The sequence below is a fragment of the Benincasa hispida genome, unplaced genomic scaffold (genome assembly GCF_027475165.1).
Source record: "Benincasa hispida cultivar pf3 unplaced genomic scaffold, pf3_genome.v1.1 HicScf264, whole genome shotgun sequence".
Classification (NCBI taxonomy): Eukaryota; Viridiplantae; Streptophyta; class Magnoliopsida; order Cucurbitales; family Cucurbitaceae; genus Benincasa; species Benincasa hispida.
Genome location: NW_028326343.1, coordinates 224 through 21,805, shown reverse-complemented (window position 1 = coordinate 21,805; position 21,582 = coordinate 224). Strand labels below are relative to the sequence as shown.

The 21,582-nt window shown below is 36.3% G+C and overlaps 2 long non-coding RNA genes across 3 annotated transcripts; both read right to left on the bottom strand.

Annotated features, from left to right (window-relative positions):
* Positions 1-1,141: 1,141 nt before the first annotated feature.
* Positions 1,142-11,905, bottom strand: LOC150030368 (uncharacterized). Its single transcript, XR_016527050.1, has 11 exons — positions 11,451-11,905; positions 10,950-11,009; positions 9,606-9,832; positions 9,121-9,180; positions 7,573-7,734; positions 7,354-7,474; positions 7,171-7,224; positions 6,980-7,084; positions 2,997-6,503; positions 1,881-2,542; positions 1,142-1,471 (listed from the first exon to the last, which is right to left on the bottom strand). It is a non-coding gene; the product is annotated as an uncharacterized LOC150030368 (long non-coding RNA).
* Positions 11,906-11,948: 43 nt separating this feature from the next.
* On the bottom strand, positions 11,949-20,417 carry LOC150030367 (uncharacterized). 2 transcript variants are annotated; one of them, XR_016527048.1, is made up of 3 exons: positions 12,766-20,417; positions 12,567-12,647; positions 11,949-12,112 (listed from the first exon to the last, which is right to left on the bottom strand). It is a non-coding gene; the product is annotated as an uncharacterized LOC150030367 (long non-coding RNA). The 2 variants fall into 2 exon arrangements; XR_016527049.1 differs by having other exon boundaries at positions 12,782-20,417.
* Positions 20,418-21,582: the final 1,165 nt, after the last annotated feature.

Here is a 21,582-nt window from a genome sequence, read left to right as displayed (position 1 = left end):
AAAGAAAAAGGAGAAAGAAGAACAGGATAAAGAAAGACAAGAAGAAAGAAATCAAGTGAAATACCATAAGATGGAGAGAGAAAGAACTAGCCCTTCGTTTCGCCAACAAAGAAGTCATCTTTGACGATTTCTCATTCCTTCTTTGCCGAGTCGCCTCTCTTCGCCATTCGAAGTACTACCTCTACCTTCCCTTTCGAGAAAATACCCAGGAGCCCTCCGTTTCAATAATTAACAGAAATACCCATAAAGCTTGGTCTATGATTTTTGCCGGCCGGCGCCTTTACAAGACATATAGCAAAAATACACACCAACAAAATTAGACATTACAATGGAAACTTAACACATTACTCACACATTACTAATAATTCTCGGGTCAAATACACAGTAGAAATACCATAGGGCTTGGACTTCGACATTACACAGTAGAAACAAGGCCGATCTCCGACGGAGAAGATGCAATGACTAGGGAAACATCGGCATTAGCGATGAAAGGCGGAGACATTGGTAGGAAAGAAACGAAGATGAAAATGGGGAGATAGGTAGAGAAATGAAAGATTGAATCAATGAAAGAAGTGGAAAATTGAGTGTTCGACAAGGTCGAGAAGATGAAGGACTTGACTAGAATAAGAGGAAAGAGCTTGTGGACAAAATGGATAACACTCTCAGAAGGGATTTTGATGCTCCAAAAGCTCCATATGAGTCCCTGATGTGAGGATTTGGCCAGCAAGAGACTAAAATTTTTATGGCTAAAACAACGAGAGAGAGAGGAGATGAGGGTTTAATGAAAGGAAATTTTTCATGAAAAAATGAAAAGAATATTTGGTCTCAAGCGAATGATAAAATCAATTTAGTCTACTTTAAAACACATTTGGTCTCCACGAAATTAATCAATTTGCATACAGATAAAGACCTCCACCAACATTTGATGAAAACCCAACCTTAGCAAAAAGAAAAGGCTTAAAACATAAATCCCAACCAAAAACACCTGGAGACTCTAGTGGAAAAGGGACAACCAAGGTAAATGTTTAGAACTCGGCTATGCTACACAAAACTTGCCAATTCAGGCCTAAGACATATGGGAGGTTTTTTGCAAGACATGGAAGGCATTAATAGTTCCCAAAGAACCAACCAAGAAAATAAATGAAATTTCTATGGGATTTTTAGTTTTCACCAAGAAGTGAGAACGTAAGAATAGCAAAACAAATAAATAGGCACTTGAGCTAGATTTTACAAAGACTAATTCAAGTGTGACATAATATTTGACAAAGACTAATTCAAATATTTTTTAAAACAAGGATAAAATAAAGAGCTAGATTTTAAGATAGAAAAAGCAAGATTTAGAGTTAATATGTGACTAAATCACTCAAATTTAATAGCCTGAAGGTAAAAGACTACTACAACTTTTTCATACCTTTTAGTGTGTTCTTCTACTCCGTAACTTGAATTGGGGACAAAAATGAAGTGATTCAGCCTAGCAAAAAAGTACATGATTAACTAACCAAATACAACAGTCGTAACAATTTTTTATATTGTTTAAACTAACATCCACACTAATGATACACACACGCAACACTAATGACCAAGTTACTTTACTAATATTTCAATATTTTAGCTTTAATGACATATAGCTATAAACTAAATAATAATACATGAAGTATCAAATTTTAATAAAGGGCAAACAAAAAGAGAGAGAAATAGAAGAAAGGAGTATCAATGGAAATGAGATGAAGAAAACAGAAAAACAAAAAGATATTGAGATACAATCATATGAATGGAGAAAATTAAGCAAGAGATGGAGAAGATAGACGGAGAAACAGAGATAAAAAAAAAGAAAGAAAAAGGAGAAAGAAAGACAAGAAGAAAGAAATCAAGTGAAATACCATAAGATGGAGAGAGAAAGAACTAGCCCTTCGTTTCGCCAACAAAGAAGTCATCTTTGACGATTTCTCATTCCTTCTTTGCCGAGCCGCCTCTCTTCGCCATTCGAAGTACTACCTCTACCTTCCCTTTCGAGAACATACCCAGGAGCCCTCCTTTTCCAATAATTAAAAGAAATACCATAAATCTTCGTCTATGATTTTGCCGGCCGGCCCTTTACAAGACAATACTAAGCAAAAATATACACCAACAAAATTAGACATTACAATGAACTTAACACATTACTAATAATTCATGTAAGAATGGAAACTACAAAGAATTTAGGTATCTCACTGCCAACTATGGAATTTGACCCGAGACTTCATTAAAATATCTTATCCAAATTCTGAAAAATAGGTTCGATTTTCATCAATTTGGTTGTGTAAGATACCTATATCTAGATCACCTGCTCCATTCTTCTTTTAGATTTGAACTTGCATAATTAATGGTAGGATTCTGATCTGACCTCCTCACATGACAAATCGAGCGGCGTGAATTATAATATAAGACTGGGAAGGAGATTAAAGGAAACGACATTTACTCTAGAAAGAGATCATATTACCATCTAGTTCCACCATTGTCTTCTTGATCACAGGCTTGAACTTACTTGCCAAACGAATTCTACCTTTAGAAAGAGATCATCAAATGATAAATATTAAACTAGACTTCATGAAGATGTTCTATCAATCCAAAGCCTTTCAAAATTGTTAAGAGAAAAGATACTCCACTTTTATCCTTGTTTTTCTGATCTTACATGCACCTTGACTAGTCTTTATAGTATTGTATAAGTAACTATTAAGTTATTTGGATACTCTAAAAAAGAAAAAAATAAATAAACTTTTAAGTCTCATCAACTAGAAAATTGTTGTCTTTTTAATATAGATTGGAGAGTTTTTTTCATCTTTCATTTTTTTTCTTCTAGTGATCTCCATTTGTTCTTATTTTGGCTGGATAATTGATACTCTGTTTATCATTTCCCTTCTTATTCTCCATAAAAAATATTCTATAAAAAAAATTATTAACGTGTTATTCAAGAAAACATGAGAACAGGAATGCACGTTTTCATGAAAAAATCATACCGTGTCTCCTCTCCACATCCATTAACGAAGTCAATGCAGTTTCGCCAGCCATCCAATCTTCAACAGAAGCAGCCAAATTTCCTACCCGGTATGCATAACTAGTAAGTAATAGAAATGAGGAAAAAATCTATGGAGGAAACTGATATCAAGAAAAAGAATGAAAGGTTAAAAGGTTAGAGACTAAAATGATCAGGAGGTACAAGAAGTGGGACAGACAGATCGATGATATTGGTCCAGTTTTTCCACTCTGGAGGAGAGCTCCAGCAGTGTAACCCAAAGCATAGCAATAAGTTGAATCAAAGTTCGTGGGTAAACCACACATCCCTTTGTACCTATAAGTCAAAAGAAGAAATAAACATAGATAACACACAGAGCACTAACCAGCAAAGTATAATTTTTTTCGTATCATCTCATGGCCATTCGCTCGTACCATTGGTAAGTTTACATTTGAAAGTCAAGTAGCTGTAAGCCTAACCCATCACTTGATTGGGCATTTTCTTTACGAGTTCATAATGGAAGTCTAGATACTTGATACCCCTAATTATCAAATATGAATTTAAAAGATCTTGATGCATTTACCAACATGCATGTTTTTGAGATCTCAACTGATTTGCCTACTACCCAAGTGCTAAATATAATATGTGTTAATCACTAAATTATTAAATAGGAGCGTTTAAGTAAAACAGCAAAAGTTCAAGCACGAATAGAATAAGTACCCAAAGAAATGTGACTACCCCTTGAATTGGCCGCCAATTATATGCACCTTGTTGCCTTCTCTTTTCCATCTCAATTTCATGGAAAGACGTGTATAAAACAAAAAGAAAAAACAATTACTTGGAATGGAGCGTTAAAGTAAAACAGCAAAAGTTCAAGCACGAGTAGTGAGTTTCATTTCCCATAACCTATCCTCATCTATAATATTTATTTTTCCATAACCTATCCTCATCTATAATATCATGGGCAAGAATTTCATTGAGTTCCGAAATAAGCTGTTGCACCTGTAGAAAGCGGGTTATAAATGATATCAGTTCAAGAATGACATATTGATCCCTTTAGACTCTCTCTTTAGACTCTCTCTCGAGTCTCTCTTGAGTAGCTCTTTAGACTCTCTCTTTAGGTTCTCCATTTTCTTTATGTTGTGCTCGACATCCCTTTAGAGCTACTCGAGAGAGAGAGTCTAAAGAAAGAACCTAAGATTTGAAAGAGCTAAGTTAGAATCTAGACTCGAGAGAGCAAGATTAGAACTGCATCAACAAAAGATAAGAACCTAGAGAAAAATTCTGTTTGCCAACCTGCATCGCATGCATCCTAGAGATAGGTATGGTATTATGTGGTCGCCTTATATGTGTATGCGTCATTTTTTCATCGCATAAATAAGAATAGAGGCTTATGTGTAGGTCCTATAGTCTTATCGCATATATCGCATGCGTTCTAGCATTAAAAGTCATAGCATTCGCATCAAGAGATGATTTACTATTGTATGTGTGTTGCATGATCGCATAGCATGAACACAACCTAAGAAGTGTTAGCCGAAACTCTTCTCAACCCATTCACCGCATACTCATCGCGTCTTCCGTTTTATAACTCTTTTCGAATTCCGCTGCATTTGTTTATTTTTATTACCACAAACAACATTCCCAATAACTACTTGATTTATTTGGTTACCGCAAATTGTTCTGAGAAATTACCACCGCATATTTTTTCCCAAGTCCCTGTGTTTGACCCTGAACTTACCAAGAAACTCAGTGGGGTTTTACTTGAATTCCACTGAGAAAACTTAAGTGCTCAACGCATTTTCATCCATAATTCCACCTCATAAAATAACGCATCAGGTGCCATGGATGGGCGGTGGAGCTGACTCTCCCGAGATCTAGCTCCGATCGTAGGCTTTGGTCGTTTCTCGGAATGGAAGAAGGAGATGAAGATTCTCAAGCCTTCTTCTCACGCATTTGTCTGGATCGCAGGGAAAAACTCTAGATAAGTTGGCATTCTGCTCACCGGCTTCTTTATATAGAGATTGGATCGCCGACAGCATTAATGGACTGCTCTGATTCTGACATTCGCGACGTGTTAGTCCTTTCTAAATCTCTGCTGCTAATGGCGTAGTAGGTGAAATGTCAACATCAGTTTTTTATTTTCCCAAGATGTACGTCAGCGTTCATTCCACCAACCTTGCGTTGATCCCTCTATTATGCGTTATCGTGTAGCCGCAATCTTGCAGTGACCGCATTCGCTTAATACCGCAACTTCGACACGGTGATCGCAATCGCTTGACGAGCGCAACTACCATGCGATGGACGCATGCCTTGCCTTCATTTTGGCTTACCCCTACATGTGTCATGCGGACATCCAATTATGAGCAAGACGCTCTTTCTCAAACTAGACTCATACATACTTAGCAGCGGAATTGCGGTATTTCTTTATGCGTTGATCCTGGCAACTTACTTTCGTTTTGGCTTGCCCCCACGTGTGTCTTGCGGACATCCAACTACAGGTATGTGTCATTCACAACTTAACTCTTATCAACATGTGTTTCTCCATTGCGTTGGCAGTGGAGTTGTTATTCTAAGTTTCCTTTTTTTTCTTCATATAGCTAAAAATAGCAAGGTTGAAAATAAATACCTCACCCCAAAATTTAAAATGCGACAATGTCCTCCTTGCCAATAGATTGAAAGAAGTCATGCGATGTTCTTAAGAAGTTTGGTAAAGGATCAGTTTGAAAGAAAGCTAGCCGACCACTAACTTTTAGAAACATTTCTTGAGGTGATTGTCCTAAAAATAAGTTAACTCTAGTATATAAAAAAAAAAATTGATGCATGTGATTCATCATTGAAATCATAAATGGCAAAGAGAAAGCATGCAGCGACTTACTAAATTTATCAATGTTAAATGATTGCGGTAATCAAATAGGATGCGGTGATAAAACTTTCAAAATTAAAATACGATGCGATGGTGCAGAATTTAGAATGGAGTGAAGGAAAAATACAACCCCAAAATTTGCGCTGTCGTCGGCATTGTCTGTCGATGCCTCCTTCTTTGCGGCGATCTTCCTTTGCATTGCATCAAAGAAAACATTGAGAGGGTAATGATAATAATAAAGTAGTTGTATCTTCATGCAGCGCCTCCGCAATCGTGTGCCTTGATCGTTTGCAAAGAAAACATTGAGAGGGTAATGATAACAATAAAAGAAGTTAGCAAAATTTTTCTCGCCCTTTTTTCTTTTTTTTTTAAAGACGTAAAAGCAAATATATGAAAACAGGTAATAATAAGGTGATGAAAGTTCAAGAAGTATTGATGCAGAAAAAGGATATTAAAAAAGAATGCATCCGTGATGAGGTCTTCACATAGTAGCTCAGGGACTACTTATTCCAAGCTGGGCCTTTCACGTCCACGGTGGCATTTTCTTCTTCTCTCGTAAATCTTGACTTTTTTAATCCGGCGCTTTTCTCGATTGATGTTTATTATGATTTCCTCTTTCTGCACATTACCAATCATTTTTGAATATATCTGCATAAACATCAGCAGAGCCTATTAAGAGTCTTATCTCATGAATGCGATATTCCATTTTTTCCTTGAGTTCTTGAAGAAACTACTTCAACTTTGAAAGAGTCACCAAAGTTCAGTCCAAACGAAATGTGAATTCTAAAGCAGTTACAAAGAGAAATGAGTACCTTGCAAGCAGAATCAAATCCAAAACTTGTGGTGATCTCTTTGCATTTGAGATCACCAACAATAGTTTTGGGCAACCAATCACTCAGGTTCAAATTCTTACTCCTAATTTGAAAACAATAGATAGAAGGGGAATATAAATAACAGAGTCTTGCACACACAAAAAATGGTACCCTAGAGTAATTAATTACTCAACCTTATATTTATTTCTACAATAAAAATAACATATAATAGCTTATCTATGACAATGAGAGTGAGAAGAGAGAGCAAAAAGGAGGGAAGCAATAAAAAAATTTCATAGTTGTGAAAAATACATAAAGATTTCAGCGAGGAGACAGGCATTTGTGTTGAAATCATCTCCACCAATTGACAAGGCCATCCAGATCAAGCTTCTTAGCAGTTTCTTCAGCTTGCTTAAACTGAAAATAGAACCGAACGGTCAATTAATGCCTTAACTACAACTAAGACGTCTCAAAATGAAAATTCTTGGAAGAAAGAGTTTCACCTGATCTAGAGTTTCAATCTGATCCCTCCCACTGCATATCATATCAAAACCACCCTGATAAAACAAAAATTCATTTAAATCAAGAATTGCATTCAAATGGCAATCACTTCGCATCGAGACCACACATATTCACACTAACAATTCTAACAACTGAAAGCTAGAAATCCCTTCAAGAAAATTAACCTGATTGCGATATGGGTAGATAAATTGTGCAGTCAGTTCTACATATTTACATTTCATGATCCCTGTAGGACACCCTTGAAACCATACAACGTGCTTCCTTTTACATGAACTTGTAGGTAATCTTCACCAAAATCATAGAAGCTGCTAATTAGCCACAACTTGAACAAAAAAGCAAACATTTATTCTTGATTTATAAATGTGGACACAATGAGACCCTACCAAATAGTCCAGAAATCACATTATGCCCTCCCAGTGCTTGGCCACCAAACTAGACAACTCCGATCTTCAATTTCTTATTCACCTGCACCGAACTGGAATCACTTGGCACCAACATTGCCGACTGTTGGCCGAAAAGATCAGGAAACAGCTTTGTGATATCATCTGCATGCACATATAACACAATTCAAACACTCTAAAACCTTAAGAAGTGGCAACTGGCCTCAAACGCATTCAGTAAAACTCAAGTTCCAAACAAAAGCGAGATTTACAATCATAAGCAAAACATAGTAAAAGAACAAACAAAACTCAATGCATGTCACTACTCTTCCTTTGAGACATCAATCAACTCAGTTACCAAACAGAGTAAAAAAAAAAACACGTTATGAAGGCTAAAAACTCCAAAACAAGAAGAGAATGTAAATGATCTATGGATAATAAACACCCGGATTGTCAGCGGCAGAGCTAGGAGGGCCATCGAGGATTTTGAAGGGGTTTTTGGGAATAGAGGGAAAAGGGAGAGGTTGATCGATACAGTGGGCTTGGACTTCGATATACACAGTAGAAACAAGGCCGATCTCCGACGGAGAAGATGCAATGACGAGGGAAACATCGGCATTGGCGATGAAAGGCGGAGACATTGGTAGGAGAGAAATGAAGATGAAAATGGGGAGATAGGTAGAGAAATGAAAGATTGAATCAATGAAAGAAGTGGAAAATTGAGTGTTCGACAAGGTCGAGAAGATGAAGGACTTGACTAGAATAAGAGGAAGGAGCTTGTGGACAAAATGGATAACACTCTAAGAAGGGATTTTGATGCTCCAAAAGCTCCATATGAGTCCCTGATGTGAGGATTTGGCCAGCAAGAGACTAAAATTTTTATGCTAAAACAACGAGAGAGAGAGAGAGAGAGAGGGTTTCAATGAAACGAAATTTTTCATTGAAAAAATGAAAAGAGATATTTGGTCTCCAAGCGAATGTAACAATTTAGTCTACTTTAAAACACATTTGGTCTCCACGAAATTAATCAATTTGCATACAGATAAAGACCTCCACCAACATTTGATGAAAACCCAACCTTAGCAAAAAGAAAAGGCTTAAAACATAAATCCCAACCAAAAACACCTGGAGACTCTAGTGGAAAAGGGACAACCAAGGTAAATGTTTAGAACTCGGCTATGCTACACAAAACTTGCCAATTCAGGCCTAAGACATATGGGAGGTTTTTTGCAAGACGTGGAAGGCATTAATAGTTCCCAAAGAACCAACCAAGAAAATAAATGAACTTTCTATGGGATTTTTAGTTTCCACCAAGAAGTGAGAACGTAAGAATAGCAAAACAAATAAATAGGCACTTGAGCTAGATTTTACAAAGACTAATTCAAGTGTGACATAATATTTGACAAAGACTAATTCAAATATTTTTTAAAACAAGGATAAAATAAAGAGCTAGATTTTAAGATAGAAAAAGCAAGATTTAGAGTTAATATGTGACTAAATCACTCAAATTTAATAGCCTGAAGGTAAAAGACTACTACAACTTTTTCATACCTTTTAGTGTGTTCTTCTACTCCGTAACTTGAATTGGGGACAAAAATGAAGTGATTCAGCCTAGCAAAAAAGTACATGATTAACTAACCAAATACAACAGTCGTAACAATTTTTTATATTGTTTAAACTAACATCCACACTAATGATACACACACGCAACACTAAGGACCAAGTTACTTTACTAATATTTCAATATTTTAGCTTTAATGACATTTAGCTATAAACTAAATAATAATACATGAAGTATCAAATTTTAACAAAGGGCAAACAAAAAGAGAGAAAGAAATAGAAGAAAGGAGTATCAATGGAAATGAGATGAAGAAAACAGAAAAACAAAAAGATATTGAGATACAATCATATGAATGGAGAAAATTAAGCAAGAGATGGAGAAGATAGACGGAGAAACAGAGATAAAAAAAAGAAAGAAAAAGGAGAAAGAAGAAAAGGATAAAGAAAGACAAGAAGAAAGAAATCAAGTGAAATACCATAAGATGGAGAGAGAAAGAACTAGCCCTTCGTTTCGCCAACAAAGAAGTCATCTTTGACGATTTCTCATTCCTTCTTTGCCGAGCCGCCTCTCTTCGCCATTCGAAGTACTACCTCTACCTTCCCTTTCGAGAACATACCCAGGAGCCCTCCTTTTCCAATAATTAAAAGAAATACCATAAAGCTTCGTCTATGATTTTGCCGGCCGGCCCTTTACAAGACAATACTAAGCAAAAATACACACCAACAAAATTAGACATTACAATGAACTTAACACATTACTAATAATTCTCGGGTCAAATACACAGTAGAAATACCATAGGGCTTGGACTTCGACATACACAGTAGAAACAAGGCCGATCTCCGACGGAGAAGATGCAATGACTAGGGAAACATCGGCATTAGCGATGAAAGGCGGAGACATTGGTAGGAAAGAAATGAAGATGAAAATGGGGAGATAGGTAGAGAAATGAAAGATTGAATCAATGAAAGAAGTGGAAAATTGAGTGTTCGACAAGGTCGAGAAGATGAAGGACTTGACTAGAATAAGAGGAAAGAGCTTGTGGACAAAATGGATAACACTCTCAGAAGGGATTTTGATGCTCCAAAAGCTCCATATGAGTCCCTGATGTGAGGATTTGGCCAGCAAGAGACTAAAATTTTTATGGCTAAAACAACGAGAGAGAGAGAGAGAGAGGGTTTCAATGAAAAGAAATTTTTCATTGAAAAAATGAAAAGAGATATTTGGTCTCCAAGCGAATGTAACAATTTAGTCTACTTAAAACACATTTCGGTCTCCACGAAATTAATCAATTTGCATACGATAAAGACCTCCACCAAACATTTGAAGAAAACCAACCTTAGCAAAAGAAAAGGATTAAAACATAAATCCCACAAAAACACCTGGAGACTCTAGGTGGAAAAAAAAAAACCAGGTAAAACAAAAAAAAAAAAAATGTTAAGAACTCGGCTATGCTCTACAAAACTTCAATTCAGGCCTAAGTCATATGGGAGGTTTTTTGCAAGACGTGGAAGGCATTAATAGTTCCCAAAGAACCAACCAAGAAAATAAATGAACTTTCTATGGGATTTTTAGTTTCCACCAAGAAGTGAGAACGTAAGAATACCAAAACAAATAAATAGGCACTTGAGCTAGATTTTACAAAGACTAATTCAAGTGTGACATAATATTTGAGAAAGACTAATTCAAATATTTTTTTAAACAAGGATAAAATAAAGAGCTAGATTTTAAGATAGAAAAAGCAAGATTTAGAGTTAATATGTGATTAAATCACTCAAATTTAATAGCCTGAAGGTAAAAGACTACTACAACTTTTTCATACCTTTTAGTGTGTTCTTCTACTCCGTAACTTGAATTGGGGACAAAAATGAAGTGATTCAGCCTAGCAAAAAAGTACATGCATAACTAACCTAATTACAACAGTCGTAAACAATTTTTTATATTGGTTTAAACAAACATCCACATAATGATACACACACGCAACCACTTAATGACCAAGTTACTTTACTAATATTTTCAATATTATAGCTCTTAATGGACATTTAGCTATAAACTAAATAAATTAATACTATGAAAGTATCAATTTTAACAAAAGGCAAACAAAAAGAGAGAAAGAATAGAAGAAAGGGAAGATCCATGGAAATCATGAGATGAAGAAACAGAAAAACCAAAAGGATTTTGGGGAAATACAATTCATATGAATGGAGAAAATTAAGCAAGAGATGGAGAAGATAGACGGAGAAACAGAGATAAAAAAAGAAAGAAAAAGGAGAAAGAAGAAAAGGATAAAGAGAGACAAGAAGAAAGAAATCAAGTGAAATACCATAAGATGGAGAGAGAAAGAACTAGCCCTTCGTTTCGCCAACAAAGAAGTCATCTTTGACGATTTCTCATTCCTTCTTTGCCGAGTCGCCTCTCTTCGCCATTCGAAGTACTACCTCTACCTTCCCTTTCGAGAACATACCCAGGAGCCCTCCTTTTCCAATAATTAAAAGAAATACCATAAAGCTTCGTTTATGATTTTGCCGACCGGCCCTTCACAAGACAATACTAAGCAAAAATACACACCAACAAAATTAGACATTACAATGAACTTAACACATTACTAATAATTCATGTAAGAATGGAAACTACAAAGAATTTAGGTATCTCAGTTCCAACTATGCAATTTGACCCGAGACTTAATTAAAATATCTTATCCAAATTCTGAAAAATAGGTTCGATTTTCATCAATTTGGTTGTGTAAGATACCTATATCCAGATCACCTGCTCCATTCTTCTTTTAGATTTGAACTTGCATAATCAATGGTAGAATTCTGATCTGACCTCCTCACATGACAAATGGAGCGGCGTGAATTATAATATAAGACTGGGAAGGAGATTAAAGGAAACGACATTTACTCTAGAAAGAGATCATATTACCATCTAGTTCCACCATTGTCTTCTTGATCACGGGCTTGAACTTACTTGCCAAACGAATTCTACCTTTAGAAAGAGATCATCAAATGATAAATATTAAACTAGACTTCATGAAGATGTTCTATCAATCCAAAGCCTTTCAAAATTGTTAAGAGAAAAGATACTCCACTTTTATCCTTGTTTTTCTAATCTTACATGCACCTTGACTAGTCTTTATAGTATTGTATAAGTAACTATTAAGTTATTTGGATACTCTAAAAAAGAAAAAAATAAATAAACTTTTAAGTCTCATCAACTAGAAAATTGTTGTCTTTTTAATATAGATTGGAGAGTTTTTTTCATCTTTCATTTTTTTTCTTCTAGTTATCTCCATTTGTTCTCATTTTGGCTGGATAATTGATACTCTGTTTATCATTTCCCTTCTTATTCCCCATAAAAAATATTCTATAAAAAAAATTATTAACGTGTTATTCAAGAAAACATGAGAACAGGAATGCACGTTTTCATGAAAAAATCATACCGTGTCTCCTCTCCACTTCCATTAACGAAGTCAATGCAGTTTCGCCAGCCATCCAATCTTCAACAGAAGCAGCCAAATTTCCTACCCGGTATGCATAACTAGTAAGTAATAGAAATGAGGAAAAAATCTATGGACGAAACTGATATCAAGAAAAAGAATGAAAGGTTAAAAGGTTAGAGACTAAAATGATCAGGAGTACAAGAAGTGGGACAGACAGATCGATGATATTGGTCCAGTTTTTCCACTCTGGAGGAGAGCTCCAGCAGTGTAACCCAAAGCATAGCAATAAGTTGAATCAAAGTTCGTGGGTAAACCACACATCCCTTCGTACCTATAAGTCAAAAGAAGAAATAAACAGAGATAACACACAGAGCACTAACCAGCAAAGTATAATTTTTTTCGTATCATCTCATGGCCATTCGCTCGTACCATTGGTAAGTTTACATTTGAAAGTCAAGTAGCTGTAAGCCTAACCCATCACTTGATTGGGCATTTTCTTTACGAGTTCATAATGGAAGTCTAGATACTTGATACCCCTAATTATCAAATATGAATTTAAAAGATCTTGATGCATTTACCAACATGCATGTTTTTGAGATCTCAACTGATTTGCCTACTACCCAAGTGCTAAATATAATATGTGTTAATCACTAAATTATTAAACAGGAGCGTTTAAGTAAAACAGCAAAAGTTCAAGCACGAATAGAATAAGTACCCAAAGAAATGTGACTGCCCCTTGAATTGGCCGCCCATTATATGCACCTTGTTGCCTTCTCTTTTCCAACTCAATTTCATGGAAAGACGTGTATAAAACAAAAAGAAAAAACAATTACTTGGAATGGAGCGTTAAAGTAAAACAGCAAAAGTTCAAGCACGAGTAGTAAGTTTCATTTCCCATAACCTATCCTCATCTATAATATTTTTTTTTCCATAACCTATCCTCATCTATAATATCATGGGCAAGAATTTCATTGAGTTCCGAAATAAGCTGTTGCACCTGTAGAAAGCGGGTTATAAATGATATCAGTTCAAGGATGACATATTGATCCCTTTAGACTCTCTCTCGAGTCTCTCTCGAGTAGCTCTTTAGACTCTCTCTTTAGGTTCTCCATTTTCTTTATGTTGTGCTCGACATCCCTTCAGAGCTACTCGAGAGAGAGAGTCTAAAGAAAGAACCTAAGATTTGAAAGAGCTAAATTAGAATCTAGACTCGAGAGTGCAATGATTAGAACTGCATAAACAAAAGATAGGAACCTAGAGATAAATTCTGTTTGCCAACCTGCATCGCATGCATCCTAGAGATAGGTATGATCTTATGTGGTCGCCTTATATGTGTATGTGTCATTTTTTCATCGCATAAATAAGAATAGAGGCTTATGTGTAGGTCCTATAGTCTTATCGCATATAACGCATGCGTTCTAGCATTAAAAGTCGTAGCATTCGCATCGAGTGATGATTTACTATTGTATGTGTGTTGTATGATCGCATAGCATGAACGCATCCTAAGAAGTGTTAGCCGAAACTCTTCTCAACCCATTCATCGCATACTTATCGCGTCTTCCGTTTTATAACTCTTTTCGAACTCCGCTGCATTTGTTTATTTTTATTACCACAAACAACATTCCCAATAACTACTTGATTTATTTGGTTACTGTAAATTCTTCTGAGAAATTACCACCGCATATTTTTTCCCAAGTCCCTGTGTTCGACCCTGGACTTACCAAGAAACTCAGTGGGGTTTACACTTGAATGCCACTGAGAAAACTTAAGTGCTCAACGCATTTTCATCCATAATTCCACCTCATAAAATAACGCATCTAGCTCCGTTAGACGATAACGACTTATCAGAGTGGGAATTCCACCTCCATATTTCACCTTGATTCTTCATCGAAGCTTCGCCGAAGCAAGAGTCTAAAAGGGCTTTCTGCATTCATCCAACCATTATATCACAAGCAGCCTCAACATTCATCTGTGAGAAGCAAGAGATTACTAACAACTGCCCTTCACCTTATTTCTCTATCTTCTTAGTTGTTGTAGCCTTTTGTTTAAGAGATAGTTATTTTGTGTATTCAACAACTATTTTAATATCATCATGTTCACTTTCATCATCTCATCTATCCTCACTTTGGCTTTATCTCTTGTCATAAGTAACTAATTCTAATGGGGTAAGGGTGAAGATTAATATCATGATCTAAGTAGAATTTGTGGAAGTTATTTTGTTTGCTTAATATATGAGTATTCAAATGATTGCCTATGAGTACTCAATGAGTCATGTAGACTAACAACCTAAGACGGAAAGTAGTTGTGGATCTCATTAAGCAAAGCAAGAAATATTTGTCAACCCCGAAGCTTATTTTCTCTACTTGTGTATGTTATATAAGATTAAGTGTAAGTTAATACTAGGTTGTAGGGAAAGCTTGAGGATGCTAAGGAAGGAAAGAAAAATGATTTCAAGTGTTGATTACTAAGGGCTCTCGGGTGCTAAGTGAAAGAGTAAGAAGGCTTGGTTAAGGAGAGAAATTTTGACTAAGTGTTGAAGGTCGCATTGACGGTCATGCTGAGGTGTGCGATGGCCTAAGCATCTTAAGGTTAAGATGAAAGCTAGTGGTGTGAAGAAGAACATTGGCTAAGTGTTGGCCGAGAAGAAGATGCCATGGTCGTGCAATGGTCGGGCAAGGATGTGTGTAAAGTAGGCCCATGCGATGATCTTGAGACTAGGCATCGGGTGCGAGTAAGGGCGCTGAGACGTGCACTAGCTAAGAGGTGTATGCGTCCAAGTAAAGCCATGCGTTGGTAAGAGTTAGTAAGCTATGTGTTGGTGATTAGGGGAAGCTTTTCAGCTTAATCATCGATTGTAGTGGCCAGTTGTCGAGATTAGAAGGTTTAATGTTGACTTAGTGGGATAGGTGGCAGCCTAAGTGTAATTAAGGTCATGCATCTCTTAATCTAAAAGGGAAGCCTCAGTTCAAGAACTTGGTTTGGACAATTCTCTAGTGTTAAACGGGTGATTCCACAGCCATTTGAAGGCTTGAGGAGTGTAGATGAAGCTATGAGGTTGCTGGAAGGAAATTCTTAAGAATTCGAGTTGACATCAGAAGATTTCCTCAAGAGGTCAAGCTCTCAGGTGATTCTGAGCAGGGTGTGAAGATTGAAAAATTTTGACCATATCGTGAAGAATTTGAAGCTCAAATTTTAAGGTAAGTAAGTTAAGACGATTTTAAACAAGTTTGTAGAAGGAAATTTCCCGAAATAATGTCTGGAAAAATAAGTAAATTCAGCTTGAAGTTGAATTTGTATTTTTGAGTTGAATAAGCATGTAGCTGGAACAGTTGAGCACGCAGGCAACTCAACCGGGAAGGCTACAGATGCGCGCAAAGGCAGAATGACGCAAGGCGTTGCATGGGTGTGTACGCTAGGTTGCGCACGAGGGTTGTACAAGTGTGCGCGCGAGGCGCTGCATGCAAAGGTTGAGTATGCATTGATGCGCACAGTTGCGTTAAAAGACAAAATTTACTCCTCGTGCTTAGAAATATGTCTTTGTTGGCTATCCTCTCCATCAACGTGGGTATAAGTGTTCTCATCCACCCTCCCACAAGTATTTTATTTCGATAAATGTCACCTTTCAAGAGGATCAACCCTTCTTTTCTATTAGTCATTTTCAGGGGGAGAGCTCTAATGAAGAGACTAATTGGCCCCCGTCTTCGATCTTTTCTGATTCCCTTCCTGATCCTATCTTGAATATTACCGACACTGTCGCTGTCTTACCTACCAAATAGGTCCATGGATAACATACTATAGGAAGAATCTCAAGAAGGAAATTGTGCCACCTATTGTTTCTCCGGTAACGATCTATGAGTACGACCCAACATTAGCCCAAGGTACTCATACTTTTGTCTTTAATAACCTCGATATTTGTGTTGAGAATGATAATGATGCTCATACTCGTCTCTGATAATATTGGTATTTGTGCTAAAAATGATATGTGTACTGTGGAAGAAAATAGCAAAACTAATGATTGTACCAAGAAAGTTGTGGCTGATATGGCTGGGAATAAACAAGTTGAAGCAACTATTCCAGGTAGTTGACCAAGTAAGAAATATAGAGGTTCTACAAGATGATAGTTAAGCTCAACAATCTCAAACCAGCTCAACTGAAGCTCGTTATGAAAATCATTGGAAGAACTTTCTAAGTCAATCCAATCATGAGGCAATCATTATGCCTCAGGGACCAATGACAAGAGCTAAAAAACTTGAAGAGGGATTAAACGCTTGCTTCCAAGTTAAATTTCCAGCCCATCACGAAGAGTTGCAACCCTTGAAGCTCCAAGAGTCACTTGGGCACCCAAAAGTCCTAATGAATCTGCAAAATTCAGATTCATCCCCGTGTTTAATGCTTGATGTATTAATTTATTTCAATGTATTTACATTTATTAAGGTTCATGAGTTTTTGTTGAACCTAGTCAATTAAGTGAAAAATTGTGTCCTTTCAAGTTGTCTTTTCAATTAGTATAAATACCTATGTAGTTTGGTCATTGGAACACACTTGAGATTGAATGAAATTTCATTAGAGTTTTTGTCTCTCAAGCTTTATGCTTTTTCTTTGTATTTTTGTGTTTAAAATGCATGTATTAGAACTTTCAATCTAGTTTGATCAATTAGATTGTGGAGAGTTCGACTTCTTAAAGTTAGTAACAAGTTCTCCTTTCTTCTTGATCATCGACCAATCTTCCAAGCCAAATATGTTTAGCTTTCTTGGGGTTGCTTATTAAATAGTTAATCGGGGTTATTCTTATTATCGTTGTGGGCCCTCAATCACGTATGAGAACCCCTTTATTCTAGGTGAAACCCCACAACGATAATAAAAGTAACCCCAATTAACTGTTTAGTAAGCAACCCAAGAAAGCTAAACATATTTGGCTTGGAAGATTGATCGATGATCAACAAGAAAGGAAAACTTATTCCTAACTTCAAGAATTCGAACTCTCCACAATCTAATTGATCAAACTAGATTGAAAGTTCTAATACATGCATTTTAAACACAAAAATACAAAGAAAAAGCATAAAGCTTGAAAGACAAAACCTTTAATGAAAATTTCATTCAATCTCAAGTGTGTTCCAATGACCAAACTACATAGGTATTTATACTGATGGAAAAGACAATTTGAAAAGACACAACTTTTCACCTAATTGACTAAGTTCAACAAAAACTCTTTGAGGACATACATGAACCTTAATAAATGTAAATACATTGAAATAAATTAATACATCAAGCATTAAACACGGGGATGAATCTGAATTTTGCAGATTCATTAGGACTTTTGGGTGCCCAAGTGACTCTTGGAGCTTCAAGGGTTGCAACTCTTCGTGATGGGCTGGAAATTTAGCTTGGAAGCAAGCGTTTAATCCCTCTTCAAGTTTTTTAGCTCTTGACATTGGTCCTTGAGGCATAATGATTGCCTCATGATTGGATTGACTTGAAAAGTTCTTACAATGATTTTCACCACGAGCTTCAGTTGAGCTGGTTTGAGATTGTTGAACTTCACTTTCATCTTTTAGAACCTCAATATTGCTTACTTGGCCAACTCCTTATGATTGTCACTATTTGCTTATCAGAATGGAACTCTACGCTAGAGACTAAGTGTGGAATTTCTAATGGAAGGTCAGATAGAGTAAAAGGTGGAGATTCCTCCCTTGATCTTCCTATTGCCTTAAGAAAAAGAATCAAGTCCTGCCTTAAGCACCCAATGCGGAGTTATCTGTCGTATGGTAACCTTTCACCTGAGTTCAGAACTCTTACTACAAGTCTATAAACAGTAACGATACCAAATAATTTATAAGTAGCAATGGAAATCCCCGAGTGAAAAACTACAATTATGGAAGAAATGAGGGCTCTTGAGAAAAACAATACTTGGGATCGTCTGTCTCTTCCTAAAGAGCATAAGACGGTTGGATGCAAATAGGGGTTCACCATAAAGTACAAGTCTGATGGGACGCTTGACAGTTATAAGGTCAGGCTAGTTGCTAAAGGATTTACTCAGACCTTTGGAATAGACTACTGTAAGACTTTTTCTCTGGTTGCAAAACTAAACATAGTTCGACATGGTTGTGAACAAAGACTGGCCTTTCCATCATCTAGATGTGAAAAATGCATTTCTCAATGGTGAGTTAAAAGAGGAAGTCTACATGAGTCCTCCAGGTTTTGAAGCTCAGTTTGATCACGAAGGGTGTAAGCTAAGAAAGTCATTATACAGATTAAAATAGTCTCCAAGAGCGTGGTTCGACAGGTTTACTACCTTCGTTAAATCTCAAGGTTATACTCAGGGACACTCTGATCACACTCTGCTTACAAAAAGGTCAGTGTCAGGAAAGAGTGTCGTTCTCATTGTATACGTGGATGATATTGTGTTATCCCGATGATACTACAGAGATTGACAGACTGAAAAAGAAAATGGCTAAGGAGTTTGAGATTAAAGACCTCGGAAGATTCAAGTACTTTCTTGGGACGAAAGTAGCACGATTAAAAGAGGGAATTTCAGTCTCTCAACAGAAATACACACTTGACTTGATAAAAGAAACAAGTATAACTGGATGCAAAGTTGATAACCCCGTAGAAGTCAATACCAAGCTTGGCGACTCTATTAACTTTCCTGTTAATAAAGAAAGATATCAATGTTTAGTAGGGAAACTAATTTACCTATCCCATACTAGACCAGACATATCCTACGTCGTCAGTGTGGTAAGCCAGTTTATGCAAGCACTATGAAGAGCATATGAAGGTTGTTGAACGCATCCTAAGATATTTACAAACTACTCCCAGTAAGGGTTAGATGTTCAAGAAAACTGACAAACGAGGTATCTCACTTATACTGACACTGACTGGACAGGCTCTATTGTAGACAAAAAGTCACATTTGGGTACTGTACCTTTTTGTGGGGAAATCTTGTCACTTGGAGAAGTAAGAAACAAATGGTGGTTGTTAGAAGCAGTGTTGAAGCAGAATACATGGCTATAAGTCTGGGAATATGTGAAGAAATCTGGTTAAAGAAAGTTTTGTCAAACTTGTGTCGGGATTGTGATCATCTGATGAAGCTCTACTGTGACAACAAAACTGCAATAAGTATAGCAAATAATCTGGTTCAAGATGATAGAACCAAACACGTTGAAATCGATAGACACTTCATCAAAGAAAGATTGGACAGTGACAGTATCTACATTCAATACATCTCTTTCGATCAACAGGTCACAGACATCTTCATAGACAAAAGGACTTAACAGACAGAGTTTTGATTTTTGTGTCAGCAAGTTAGGTCTTATTAACATCTATGCCCCAATTTGAGAGAGAATGTTGAAAATAAAAAAGGACTTCACTTTTGAACCCTAAGGGCATTTTAGTAGTTTCATCTTGCCCTAGTCTGTATTAGGGTTTCCTACATCTCTATTTATATTTGTGCCCTGTTCTGTATGAAACATAGAAAATAATAATAAAAAGAGTGATTGTATCGTGGTTTTTTCTCCCTGTTCTAGGATTTTCCACGTAAAATGTTGTGTTCTTCTCTTCTCTTTGTTTCATCAAATAGGAACCTTCCCCTCTTGTATCAAACACTTTATTCATTCTAATAAAATATTCATAATCTTGATTCTTGGAGAGAATTCTCCTTTTATCTCCTTTAGGAGACATCAATTTGGTACCAGAGCATCCGTGGGCCAATATTGACTGCCGCCAGTGGAACTCCAAGAAACTCTTAGTGACGTCGATCACAAGAGGAAGCTTTGTGAGTTGTCCTCATTGTCGAACAACTAACATCTAATTAGGGGGAACCCTTGAAATTCCAAGAAAGAAAGAAGAAACCGAAGATTTTGCAAGAATTGACTATTATCGATCAAAGAAGACGTCCAAGAAAAAAAAAATCAGCAGTTGGTATAGGCAAGAAAATAAAATTTACTTCCAAAAACAAAGTTGGAATTCTGACTCAAGTGGTTCAAAAGAAGAATTCCAACATACTAATTTTGTCCATGCTCGATTTTCTCAAAGCACCTATCATTATCCACATTGGAAATTTAATTCTAGTGATTCTAGTGACTCCAATGATGTTTCTAAGGCAATTTGGGGTGGGATAAGAAGGCAACAATATCGAAAAAGGTCCAAAGATCCAATCAAACCCATGTTTCAAGATATCAACGTAAAGATTGGGAGTTAGATGAATTAAAGAATTATCAAGAATCATCAAGAATGGATTTTTACAGCCCAAGAAAAATGAATTTAAAAGATCTTAATGCATTTACCAACATGCATGTTTTTCAGATCTCAACTGACTTGCCTACTACCCAAGTGCTAAATAATGTGTTATCACTAAATTATTAAACAGGAGCGTATAAGTAAAACAGCAAAAGTTCAAGCACGAATAGAATAAGTACCGAAAGAAATGTGACTGCCACTTGAATTGGCCACCCATTATATGCACCTTCTTGCCTTCTCTTTTTCAACTCAGTTACATGGAAAGACATGTATAAAACAAAAAGAAAAAACAATTACCTGGACATTTCCATGTGGATCTCTTTCAAGCAACAATTGTTCTTGGATTGCTTGTGGAAAATATTCAAAAAGGTGATGAGATTGAGTAGTAAGTTTCTTTTCCCATAACCTATCCTCATCTATAATATTTCTTTTTCCATAACCTATCCTCATCTATAATATCATGGGCAAGAATTTCATTGAGTTCCGAAATAAGTTGTTGCACCTGTAGAAAGTGAGCTATATATGATATCAGTTCAAGAATGACATATTGATCCCAAGAATCTTGGGTTTAGTGGATAGTGAGCATACAACCAAAAGAAATAAACACAATTAGTTACAATAAAGAAATACCTCCGGAATGAAGTCAATCAAACCCTCGGGAATAAGTACAACACCATAATTAATAACCAAGTTCAAAACATTTACTAATTACATCGATAATGTTAGGTCTGTAACGTTATTCAAGGTAAAGCTTCTTAGCCAGCAACAACCTGCAAAACAC